We start from the raw sequence: 14,332 nt of genomic DNA, 5'->3' as shown, positions 1-14,332 counted from the left end.
TATAACAATGTAATATAAGTACAATACCTAGGTATCTAAAAGCTAACTTATTAAATTTTAACATCTTTCAATATTATGGTATAACTCGTACACCTTATACATTCTACTGCTGTTGTTATATTATAGAAACTACAAGCAGAGTACCTAATAAATCAATGTACCTACACATAATTCTATTACCTCAGTATTTGAATCGGTATTTTAAATGAAACTCATTTCATTATATTTTGAACAAAACTTAAAATTTATGTTATCAATATTTCTCAAGTGTCTATATTAAAAAACTTTAAATAAAAACCAGGAAGTATTATTATTTAAAACTTTAACATGTAAAAATAATGGGCCCCTCTGAATTTTACTACATAAATATTCAAATGTTGTAATAACAATAAAAACTAATAATACTCTATACCATAATGGTTATGAAAAAACTGGTTTAAACCTAGTTATACATGGCGCGTGTTAAGTGGGACAAGGTATTATGAAAAGCTCATTTTGAAACCTTGTCATATCTTCGATACTATATTATTATAAGGCTACATAGACGCATAATACGCGTTTACTTATACAACATTTTATTTTATCGGACCCTGGTAAATTTAATTCACGGTACTTATTTATATTGTTTACTTGAAACAGTTATTCGAGTGTCTAAAAAAGTAAATTTGTATCATATCTACATAAGAAATAAAATAATTTTTAGGCAAGAAGAACATTGAATTTATTTGAACAAACGCGTTTTATAAAATATATTATACCTTTTCTATAATAATAATACACCTATAGCATTACTATGCAATCTGTGTTTGATTAATACGTCATTTTCAAATATGATACGTTTAAATGCACTTGGTATTAATAAGTATAGTATAAAGTTGAAAATATTGAATTTTATATAAATTCTAGATTTCAAATTTAATTAACTAAGTATTTACTTTAAATAAAAAAGCTTGCCATGTCAGAGATGGGGATGTAAACTTTCTTGATTTTTAATTTTTAGAAATTGATTAACTGTGTGTAATATGTATGTATTTTATTACAATATGATTAAACCAAAATTGTACTTTAAGGAAATTATTAATTGCAAATTCATTTATTGAGAAGATATTAGGCTATAGTAGAATATAGTAAGTAGAATATAATTGGTTTGAATTTAAGATGTATTAAAGTAATTTTTCTTGTTTTATTTATTAAATTACCTTTTTATAAAATTTGATCACGAATAATGTACCTAATATGAATATTTTCCGATATCACATCCAAGCGAATTTAACAAGTCGAAACCAGAAAAACGTCGGTATGAACAGCCCCTCAAAAAAAAAATCATTTTCATTTAGTGAGATAGATCTCCGAAATCGGAGAGCGAATTTTGTAGTTTGGGGTCTTGTTGGATTCACGCTGGCTAGGAGAAGTGCAGTGAAGATTTTCAAACTTTATCTTTAATACCTAGTTAATTCACTACAGCGAGATTTAAAAAAAATTAAAACACATTTTATTGGACTTTTTTTTATGTTTTTTAGCATTAAGGCTTTGTAGTGAATTAACGATTGAAGATAGAGTTCTGAAAATCTTCACTGGAATTTTCTTAGCCAATTTGCATCTAACAATCTCCCAAATAACAAAATCCGTTCTCCAGTTTTGGAAATCTACTCCTATAAATGAAAATCTAGCAAAAAACAACTCTTTTTTGAACTGTAAAAAATTAAATAATTTTTTTTTAAATTTAAAATTTAAAATTTAAAATTTTGTATCTAATTGATAATCCCTTTTTAATGAGCTATCAACCAACTTTCTAGCTACCATAGTTTAAGAGACAAGTTAAAAAGTATAAATTTTGGGACTGTTCACGACAACGTTTTTGTGGATTTAAATTGTTATACCTCTTGGGTGTGATATCAGATCTCTCTCATTAATATTTTATATTAAAGCTAGCTTAATTACCCACCAACTCATTATTACTGAGTTACATTTTTATTATTTTTCTATTTAACACAAATTCCTGAAGTCTTCAAAATTCAGACTTTTTCATTTAAATTACTTACCATACTTCCTTGATTAAAAATCAAGAAAGTAAATATCTTGAATACCAACAATTCATTTTTTAAAATTATAATTTAATTAATCCTAGTGACTTGGAAGAATAAATACGATAACATTTTTATTATTTTTATAACAAATAATAAAAGTTATCAAATCAAAACATTAGTTTTCAGATATATTTTGTATAATATATGGTAAACACATACAAATACATCTCATAGGTACTTACGTAAATAGTGTCATCGATATATTTGAAGCTATTATCAGTGAGTCAACTATACTTCTGAGTAAGTGGGTACTTAAGTTTGGACATGGAAAAATAGCAGCCGAAACGATAAATTTGCATATAAATTTAACACGTTTTCCAGAGGTGATAATTTAGAATTAGGGAAAACTCGAAGTCTTTATACCTAAAGTAATGAATCGCTTTCGGTAAATCTGACTTATTCAATTATTTGAATTAATTCAACTCTTGAAGAAAATATATTATTTGGACATACATTAGAAGCTAATTATTATTTTTAAATATGTACAGTTTGATTCATATATCCAAGCTCACCTCTATTTTCCTTTAATTATAAATTTATTCAAATACTGATTTTCAGAGTTTTAAAATATATATTTCAACACCATGTTTCAACAAAATTATACCTATTTAAATTTTTTATACCATTTAAATAGTGTTTTGTGCCGATAGAAACTGCTTTTATTCAAATTAGAACAACTCTTTTTACAGTAAATTGTTAAGCAGATGGTTTTTGAAAATGTTGGTGTATCTAAATCAGAATTTTAACAAGTAAATGTTGAGTTATTGAAATGTAAGTTATAAGAAAAAGTCAACTGGTTATTAATTTAAAGAAAAAAAAAAGACAATCCCCACTTGAAGAAATAAGTCGATAGCGACATAGTACTCCTTAAATGGTACAAAAATCTAAATATTTGAAAAAAAGGTCCTTAGGTAGGTATACGTCTAAATTCAGAATTTGAATAAATTTACTGTTACTGGAAAAATAGGGTTGGGCAAACTTGGTGAATCATCTTGTACGTTTTATTCTTTGAAACATAAATAAAGTCATAATTATTATCATAATAATTAAAATGTATAAACGATCATAGAGTTTAAAACTTACTGTAAATTCCGTCCACATTTAGTACTGTACTGGCGTGGTCAATTAAAAATATAAAATGTATATTATTTGTATCAAGTATAATCTCTAAAATCCAAATCTATTTATTGTAATATTTAAATATTGTAAGAGACAAAGAACTAGTTTTGAAATTATTATACATTTTTGGCCAGAACCTACCAATACGATAAATCAAATGTTTTTTGCAAACTATCATATAATTCAAAAATTTCACCGACGTAATAAACTTACGTGTGCAACAGTCAAATGGCGTTTCTAAAATAAAAATAATTGAAATTCAGTTGGCATCTTTAATTATTATTGAAATTCTCTGTATTTTGTTTAGATTAAATGATGTAACACTCATAAACATAAAAAAAAATAATATGCATGTTAATTTCAATATCTTGAAAATACTTCTCTATACTACTCATGATAATAAATAATACATATTTTAATTCTTTGTAATTATCATTTTTAAGTATTCGATGGCATCACTGATTTTATATTATATATTGTGCATTATTGAAATTAATTTGAAATTTAACACTGATTGGAGAATACATGTTTTGAATATTCAGCATGTATAAAAATAGGGTTCAACTACCAAGTTATTTGATCAAATGTTTAGTCTTAAGTATATTTGAAGATTTTAATATTTATATTCAATATAAAAATTATTATAGCTAAATTCAAAATATTTTAATAATCTTGATAAATATTTTGTACTATAATTTGTTGTTTTTCATATTTATTTATATTTAAAATTTAGTTTGATGACTGATATCCCTTTTACTATTGTTATAGTTAAATATTCAGTATTATGATTGTCAGCATGACAAGTTCTGAACAGAATCGTTTTTGGAATGAAATTATTGACCATTGAATGAATAGTGCTCAATCCTGTGTTTATGTTTTCGTGTCGTAAACAAAAGTTTTTAGGTTAGCCTCTATTTTATACTTAGTTAAGCGTTGCTGAGGCAGGGCAATTTCACTAATTTACCACCGTAGGATTTTTTCCTTTAGTCTTTGAGCCATGGTCTTAATGACCAATGCAATTATCACGTTGTGAAAAATGAAACAATTTCCTTTGTGTCACGTTTTATTGTTATAGGTATACATTATAATATGTTATATACATAATGCTAGAAAAATATCGTCCATTAGTAGGAATTTCCAATGAAATTAAAGAATTCGCTAGTACTTGGCAAAAAAAGAAAAGTAAATTTAAGAAACTTAAGCTTTGATAGCAAAATTCTTGGAGCAAACGAAACATATTAAATTATCAAAAATTATTAATATCTTTTGAACGGCATGGGAGGTATTATTAAAAGTTTAAAAAAAACAATAGGTCTAAGCGATTTAATAATTAAGGCATATTTAATCTAAATGTAATTGTTTAGTGTTACAATATTATAATATTATTAATTAAAAAAAAATTCAGCAGATTTTCTATACATTTTTCATTTTATTCAACATTATATGCAGAAGGTTTTTAGTTCATTGTAATTTTATATTATATATTCATGTAACTGAGAGTATTAAAAGTTAATTATTTGATGTGATTACACATTGTAATTTAATAATTTTGACAATTCTTAGCCTATAGGAATTCAATTGTATATTTAGCTATTAGTTGCACTTGAACATAGTGGGACCAAAATCACTAGCAATTTGTATTATTTGAGCCCTGCATTCACATGCTGTAATAGGTATTTATATAAAAAATTCTTTCTAAATAAAATATGTTCATAATAGAGTGCGTTTACATTTATTATTGAATTTTCTGGAGTATTTGATTTACCTAACGGTGTTAATGAATTAATTGACAATTCAGGAAATAGTGTTTACTTAAATAGGCAGGCGCCAGGCACTAGCACTTTGGAATTTGTAATTTTGTTTACGGATTATTTCATCATTATTATTGTTTCCATCAAAACGCGACAACGCCATAGTCTTATTTCAAGTTTTAAAATTATTTGAATTCCTTCAAAAAGCCTAAGAGAACTGACGAAGTAAATGTTTCCTTCGTGAATAATGTTTAGTAAAAATAGTTTCTTATCTTCTATAAATGTATTCATTGGCATGTATTTTTAAATGGATTTTGGTTTATTTATTTGTCTAAGTAAAAATTTAACGGTGTCCCAGAATCTTACAGAATTATATATTATTTTGTAGAGGGTATCCGAGTTGAAGTTTTAAATCCAACACAGCTTTAAAAATACGATAATTTTTCAATAATCAATTATAATTCTATTGCTATACTTTAATTTACAAATATTGTTGAAATATTTGGAGTAAAAAACATTGAAAATATTATTTATTAAGACACTAGGGTCGAGCTCTTCTACTTCTCGTTTATACTTAGAGAGCCCCCCTAGTAATTATTTTCATTAGAACGGAGAGACGGTATACTTTCTTTTAAACATGATAATTCAATTAAATTTGATACATTTGATACGTCTTCTTATTATTATTGTTATTGTGATAGGATATAACAGTCAATAGATATTAAATTAAATTCTAGTTTAAAAAAATATAAATTAATTTAAATTATTTTGATGTGATGAAATTTCTGTTGTTCAAAAATATTTATTTTAATCGCTTATAGCTCAGAAGGAGTCTTAAATGGCTCTTAGATTTGAATTATTATATTTTGTTTGATGAATGATTGTTGGACGGTGTGAGGAGTGAATCTAAGGTAACAATGTTGAGTTGAGTTCAATCAAGTCAAAGTCACCATTATTTTATTTATAAAATACTCGAACTGTACTTTATTCATTATTACGCAACACATATTTATTTTAAGGACTATTATGCATTTGCATTTGTCATCTTCAATAAATATTTTATCATAATATAATATTATAAATTAGAGTGATTATTATTACGAGTTATACTCTTTCAATAGTCGAAATAACGGATTAGTTGCATTTTTCTTAATCTAAATTTAGCCTTACTCGTTTTGACATATTATTTAATATATTTTATAAGAGATATTAACTATAATTACATTTTTATAATCTAATATTTTTTGTCGTATGAATATATTAACTTATGAAATTATTTTTTAAATGCATTTGTATTTCAAATTGAAATATTATTTTAAGTGTATTTTCATATATCTTTTTAAATAAACACAACTTGTTGGATTATAAAGATTTTAGATACTGATTGAAACAAAGAATGTATTAGTTTAACAATCTTGTTTTAAACTCTGAGTGCAGTGAAGAATGTATTGATTTTGCAATAACGTTTTTAATATGAATAAAGTGAAATGCATTTATTAATTTCACATTGATACATTTTTAAAAAAAAATTCTCATGAACATGTTTTTTTTTTGTAGAGAAATAAAGAAATATCTTTAACAAATTTTTGTGGCATCTTCATAGCTAAATGATGTAGTCTTCTTAATACTTCAAAGTGGTGATTATATGATTTTCTTGAGAGCTCCTTTAAGTGGCAGGAAATACACCAGTAACAGTAAAAATATTTCAAAGACAGTCAACAAACGTGATTTTCATTCCATCTAGAAAAATGTTATGAATATGATATTATATGTTTTTGCTTTCAAATGTAATATTACAGCTCATAATTATTATTACCTTGTGAGTGAAAAGAGAAAAATGCTCTAATATTCACTCAGTAACATATTATATATGGCTTAATTTTAGATTCTGATCGTGGCGTGATGAACGTATTGGCGCGTACATTAATATTGGATGTGGGTGTGTAGGTGTGTGTGTACTAACATTTTTTTTATTGTCTCTGACATCACCTTTAGGAGTTGTACATGAGCTTCAATCTTAACTTTGAAGGTGGTTACTGGTAGAAAATTGGATCTAAATGACACTCGGTAAAAATTCTTAGTACCTATAGGTACTTTTGAAACCATCAGGAAAATATAAAAATAAATAACAGAAAATGAGAATACTTAGGTACACATCACCAGTTCTTGACAAACATTTGTGTCGTAATTCAAATGAAAATAGCAGAAGAGATAAGAGACCAGACACTTTCACATGATATTTGTATGCTATTAATAGACATTAAAAATGTTCTATTTTTATTTTAAGTTATTTTCAACTTATATTAGAAACATTTTTTGATTAAAAGTTAAAGAGAAAGATGATAAAATACAAGGTATATAGTTCTTATACAATTTTAAATTATTGATAACACTTACTTTTGAAGTTCAGATGTTGACAAAATGTAAAGTTTTTTTATTTAAGCTTACTTTTTTGTCCGATTCAAGTTCCGAAAATATTTATTTTTATTTCAACAATGAGCGGTATCAATTAGTGTCTGTGTTATTTTTATTAAATTATAGTTCCTTAGTAAGGATGAAACTAAAAACTAATTTATTTATTAAATATCACAATGTTCTCACAAAATGTGTTTGTCTTCACAGTTTTATTTTTTATATCTAACTATAAGAAGGAAACTGTATAAGACAGTAGGTGCCTATCTATATATATAATATAGAGTATCACCAAGTTGTCATTGATTTGTACAAATAATCTCCAGTTTGTCATCATCACTATTAAATTCCATTGGCATAGTTATCTAAGTGTCTTGTATATACGAGTATTGAGCACATATAAATATATAAGAGTATTTTATATATTATTACGTTATATGGACATAAGATTAATAACATTTTTTGTTTGTTTTGTAATATTATGAGAAAGGAAAATATGCGTGTTTAGTTTACAAGATATCAAATGATCTAATGTTGTAAATTATTAGAATGAAAATTGGAATATTTTTGCGCTGAATTGTTTTCTTACAGGAAACATTTTATGACTGTTGCAGAAAGAATAAAAACTAAAAAAAATAAAATTTCAAAGTTTTTGTTCACTTTTGTTTCAATTAATCTTTATCTCATAGAACTAAACAGTAAAATTAATTAATAATTTTGTTTTACACTGTCTAAGACGACAAAACTACATTTTCACAAGCCATCTTACAAATTACATGTTATACAAAAAAATATTCAGTTTGTGTTTTAGTTAACATCCATGCATTTTTTCACCATATTGTATTTTTAAAGGACAAAATTTGGCACATATTAATTAATGACTAGGCTAGTGACTAGCGTGTAACTATAATAGATATTATGAGTGGTTATAATACGGTATAAATAAGTAGCTATACTTCAATTAACAATTTAGCACTCGAGCCTACTTCCAATACAGTATCATATTATAGATGATAATAATGACTTTTACGATGTCAATATTTTTTTTTAAATACGAGTAATGACTATAATAAAATTAAAAAAAACAGACAAAATACAGGAATCGAGTGTGGAGAATTTGTTGCTCTTCTTTCATTTGGTGGCAGGATACTGCTGTTTATTATTATTATAAACTTGAGAGCAATAATAAATCATGGTATTCAAAAAGGATACTAAGAAGCATTCAGTTCCCTATGTATTAGTGTTAATATTAAAGGGTGTCTTTTTAAATTTCAAATTGCTCAAGAAATGAACTTATATGAGTATTCACTTATAAAAAATGTCAAACTGTATTGTGTGTAACAATAATAAATATTATTATACTTATAAGTTATCTGTACAAGTTTCAATTTTCAATATCAGAAGATACATTTTTCATCAAAAAAGTTATTCATATAGAGGTATATGTATTTAGCCATATAGGTACTCGTTATTTTAAAAATAGTCGACGGACGCTTTTTAATTCATTTAAATTATTTATTTTAGACTAACATTATAATAAAATATTAGGTAACTATTTTGTATTCAATAAGATTTTATTCCTCATACATAATATTTAGGTGAAAAAAATGATATAAAAATGTATGGCAATGATTTTGTTCGCCCTTTAACTTTTTGAAATTCCTAAAAAATGCTTTGCTTGGTTATCTATAAATAAAATTTATTCAAACTTTTTAAGTAGGTACCATTTATGATTTCCTATTCAATATATTCAACTTCTTAAAAACTAAGTTGATGATAATATAATAATTATTATACATGAAAAAAAAATATATACAACTATGTTATAATACCTAGGTATTAGTATATATTATACGTATTATTTCTATATTTCTTGATTACATGGGTTTATTTCGACTTATTGAAAAATACTCAACAATATCTTAGAAATTAAAAATATTTGTTTATCTGTAAGACACTTGAATTGTTGAGCTAAATTTGTATAAAGGCTAATAAAAAAAAAAAAATTAAAAATATATATTTGGTTTACATTTAAATATGCCACATTCTAACTTTGACAGATTATCAAGGACTTTTACAAGAAATTTTTATTAGTAAAATATTAATTCAAAAGTTATTTCAATTTTAATAAGAAAAATAATGTTTTATAAAAATGTCTATATTTATTACAAGCCCTAAAAACTTAAATATTTTAGATGAGGGATGGGTTGACATCAAATGTCAAATTTTAAATGTCATATTTTATTGATTAGGTTAATTAATCAAATCAACTAGTTTAAAATGAACTATGATTTTATATTAAATTTACTTGTGGATGTTGTGATAATAATATTGTGTATTTATTTTATATAAAAAAATGTATTTGTTGAATAATAATACATAAATATCTAACCATTTTAAAGCAAAAAATAAAAACCACGTATGAGTTTACATAAACCAAAATTAGTTTTATAAGAAAATAGATACCTACATGGTTACATTAAGTGACAAAGGTTTTCGATGTATGTTTAAGACCAAATAATATATGTGTTAAGTGAAAAATAGCTGAAGTTTGCGTGTTTCTGACGAGCTTAGTTCACACTGTTTCCCCGTCAATTTTCCACCTAGGGTGCTTATTGGTCTCTTAAAACGTGTTGCCGGAAAATTAATGGAGTAGGTTCTGACCTTGACGGCATATCCTGGAAATGGCCTCCTTTACGCACAATCACCCGCATCTACTTGGGGGCACTCGTCTCCAAACCGCGTATTGACAGAGGATTTGTAAAATAGAAATTCATTCAACTCCAGATCACATCACCCCCACACTATTATTATTACCACCGTCACCGCCACCGCCGCCACCATCATCATCACATGGGATACGGCCGGCGGAACGACACAAAGTGTAGTGGCGATTAATGTTGTGCGCAGGTAGGTATTTCCCTAAATAAGAGAGACATTTCAGGACCGTGTGTGGTCTGTGAAAAGGATTGTTTTGCATTTGATGCGTGTACACTGGTAATGTGACAGAATAAGGGAAACCTTCCACTAATATGCGTCCCTTTCTTCAGGATTTAATTTAACACCACCCTACACGGTTACACACCCTCCGGGCCCTCCACGGACCTCTCGTTACAAAGTGCGTGGGCTCACATATATACTTTATTTATTATTATACCCTTGTAACCGTATACCGCATATAGGTCTTCGGACGAAATCCTAATTGCCAACCACGGTGGATTAATGGTAAACGCGTTTGAACTCCGAGGTCGATTGGGACAATTATTCGTGTGTATAATCTCTCCAGCTCTTTTTCTACAATATATTATAAGTATGGGTACGGAAATACTATCTTATAATATACTAATAAATTATATACAGTAGGTACCTATGTTTTTAAATATATAATATATATTATAAATTGTATGTTTTTCTTTCTCTTGTTTATTTATTTTTTCTGAAAATTTAATACCGCAGTTGAAATAAAACCAATCGAAGAGGACGTCAATAAATAACGGTTGATTTTGTTTACAGTGTTCGAAATAATATTTTTCCGACAATGGGAGTAGTTGGAAAATACGAAAAGCTTTTAATATGTCCCAATGTTTTAGTACAATATAAATTAACATTAAAATATTGTATACCTACTATACAACGTCAATGTCAATTAATAAACATTTTTTTCATATAGGTTAATATTTTTATTTTTTCCTGTAAACTACCTAGGTACTAAAAATACATTATAATAATAAAGTGGTCACTGTTTAGCAATTATTATCATCTTTACTCACTATTACTCTATAGTATTCATAAAATATGATTTCTAAATTCAATAATATTTTGCTCATTTAAAAGTGCTAGATTATTTATTTGGGATTCATTTTGATAAATAATTTCAAAATGTTTGTGCTATCGACGGGCTCAGGCTGAAAACCTCATTTATTGACAACAGGCAAATTTATAAACAAAAAGTTTATTTTTCCAGAACATCTATTTATTTTACTTTTGGGTCAGGCTACTCTGAATTATTTTATTATAGAAACGATGCACTCGCTATCGTTATATTCAGTTTGAAGGGAAATTAAAATATTTTTACATTTACATCAGAGTTCAAAACTTTAAGAGTAACAAAAGGACAGACAACGAAGTGTCATAATGATATTTGTATAGCCACTCTTAAAATTCGACTTTCACGTTTACAGTTAAAAATAAATCTAGTGCTTGTATTAGTAATGTGTATAAGAACTCTGAGTATAGTGTAATTAATCAAATATCATTTCGACTAAGTATGTTTACAAGACAATAATTCACTTTCAATAATTATTTTAAAATCGTGGGGAGTTTTCTGCTTATTACTGGAGTTTTAATTGCATATAATATTAAATAATGTTTTATTGGGTATTGATATTCAATTAGTTTCGCATGTGATTTTGTAATTTTCGTTATTATAATAAATAATAGTAATAATAAAAAATTATTACTACATAATAATATTTATTTTTATTTTTATCAAGGTATAAATTAATTGAGACTCGCAATTGTTTCAACTTTTTAAGCTCTCAAACAATGATTTTTTGGTTTTTTTCTTTCAGTGTCATTTGTTTATTTGTTCATTAGTATTCCATCTGTAATGCAAAAGTAGTTTGGGTCGATTAGATAAGTATACATGAGAAATGAACAATTATTATTATTATTGTTATTATTATTTTTTTTTTTTTGTAGTTCAGCTTCATTTGATTAAAACTGAACTTATTAGTTTAATATTTATTTTATGTTACAAAGAAAATCAAAAATGTGCTTATAATATATATTGAACTATTAAAAATGTAATTATTGAATAGAATCAAATACCAAGCAAAATAAAAATAATATAATAAATCAATATAAATTTAAATTGAAATTATAACATATAACAATAAATTATACGCTTCACGTCAAACCGTTAAATAATAGTATAAATAATGAAAAATGATGAAATCTAATATCCAATCATCCCTGTAATATACTTCTATAGTTTCGTGAGAATATTACTTCTATGTGATGGTTTATTCAATAATTATTTCTTCATTACTATTCTTCATTGGTCCAATCAATGTAATTCGTGTATTGTAATTTTTTTTTTTTTTACTTTTCTTGTACAATTTCTATGTTTTAAATTATGGAATTTTGCTTTCAAAGTAATATTCAGAAATTTTGTGTTGATCATTGAAGGAAGTCTAATTGTTTTATTTTTGGTACTTATTTAATCACAATATATATTCTGTGTCAGACTATAAATTACGAAAAAAATAATACCTTTAAAATTTATGACATAATATTTTGTAGAAGTTAGTTTGCTTCCCTAAGCTATAATACAAAACATCCGTTATTTCATCGTCGCTATTATATTATTATATGAATTATTTTAATATTCATATTCAACAACTGCCATGAGGTTATTCTCTGAAATTAATATAAAATTTACATCAAATCTTTTTGAGATGTGTTTCTTATACTTTTACGAAATTTCAAAATGTTTAATTGTTTTTTAAACCCATAATGTTGTAAGAACGTATTTATCATAATAACGATTAATGTGACCTGGTGATGTTTAGTGGCTGTAATCAGTCACGAAACGTGTTCTTAGTGCAAGTATCGGCCGGTGTCACTAGTTCTCGGATGTGTGACTAAATGTCTGCCTATCAGAATTAATGATCAGAATTGACGAAAAATATATGTTTACAATAATTATTTTCATTGGACTTATAGATAGGTACCTACTTCTATTGTTTTGAATGTCTTACTAAGCGTTTTTATAATTTACATTGTATTGTTTGGATGGTTAATTACACTTTAAATATAATATATATATATTTATTAATTGTATGATATTAACTGGTAATTATTTACATTGATTGGACCTCAAAACGTTTGTTGATGTTATTTGCCTCTAGGTTGAATAATAATTTATAATATTGTACTGTGATGTATATTTTATGTTTGCAATACAACCCGACTAAAATTAAATTTGCATAATATGACTAAACACGCGGAGCTATTAAAACATCGGTCTTGCAATATGTATTTAATTATTGTGTTGCGAATATTAAAACATTATATACCTAGTGAAATAGGTAAATTGAATATTAATTGTATGGTTGACATGATCAATCGGTAATTTCCATGGCTAAATCATAACAAATATGCTGATGTCTGTCGCCCTTTTAATGTACTTATTTATTTGCTTTATATATACTAGCACTTCGAGCGATAAAGTGATGCATACATAGCTATTTGATGAAAATCGAAGTTTGACCTAATTCGTACTTGTCATATACACATATATATCTCTAAAGTAAGTTTGCTTTGCCAATCAATGGGATCGTGCCAGTTTACCAAAATACGAAAACCTAAGACCACCAATATGTTTTCGGCAAAACAACACTGTGAAGATGTGCTGATTCAGTGGTTTACATGGATCATGGATAGTAAACATTTATACAACCCAAGTAAACCGATTTCTCTTTTAATAATATTTATATACCGTAAACTCTAGATATTGGAATCAACTATTTTAATTTAGAAAATAACGGTTTTTACAATAGGAATGGTGGTGAATAACAGTCGAATGTCTTTTTCACACTTATCGTGTAAATTTCGTATTATAAATATTGCGTTGAATAGTAACAATTATATTGCTAATTGAATATTATAGTAAATATACTTTGATGAATGTATAAAAAGCTTTGAACTATTGACAATAGAACTATTAATGGATTCGGTGTAGGTTTGGTATTTATTGTTTTTTGTACATAGATATTATGTCAAAACATATTTGAATACTCAAGGGGAGACATATTATATAGAGATGATTTGTTTTAAAAGAACATATTTTAAACTTTTTAGAGCTTAATATTTTAGGTTGGAACTGATTTTTTGAATATTTTAGTACACGGCTAATTAAATATACTTAATAATGTAATAATTAATAATTAAATTTCATGT

The 14,332-nt window shown here is 26.0% G+C and overlaps 1 protein-coding gene across 3 annotated transcripts in view; it reads left to right on the top strand.

The window, feature by feature from the left end:
• Positions 1-14,332, top strand: part of LOC111035302 (cGMP-specific 3',5'-cyclic phosphodiesterase) — a 93,437-nt gene that overhangs the window by 22,304 nt on the left and 56,801 nt on the right. The gene's annotated exons all lie outside the window — the stretch shown is intronic.

This window comes from Myzus persicae, unplaced genomic scaffold, assembly GCF_001856785.1.
Source record: "Myzus persicae strain clone G006 unplaced genomic scaffold, MPER_G0061.0, whole genome shotgun sequence".
In the NCBI taxonomy this organism is placed as follows: domain Eukaryota; kingdom Metazoa; phylum Arthropoda; class Insecta; order Hemiptera; family Aphididae; genus Myzus; species Myzus persicae.
This window is presented reverse-complemented; position numbering and strand designations above follow the sequence as displayed.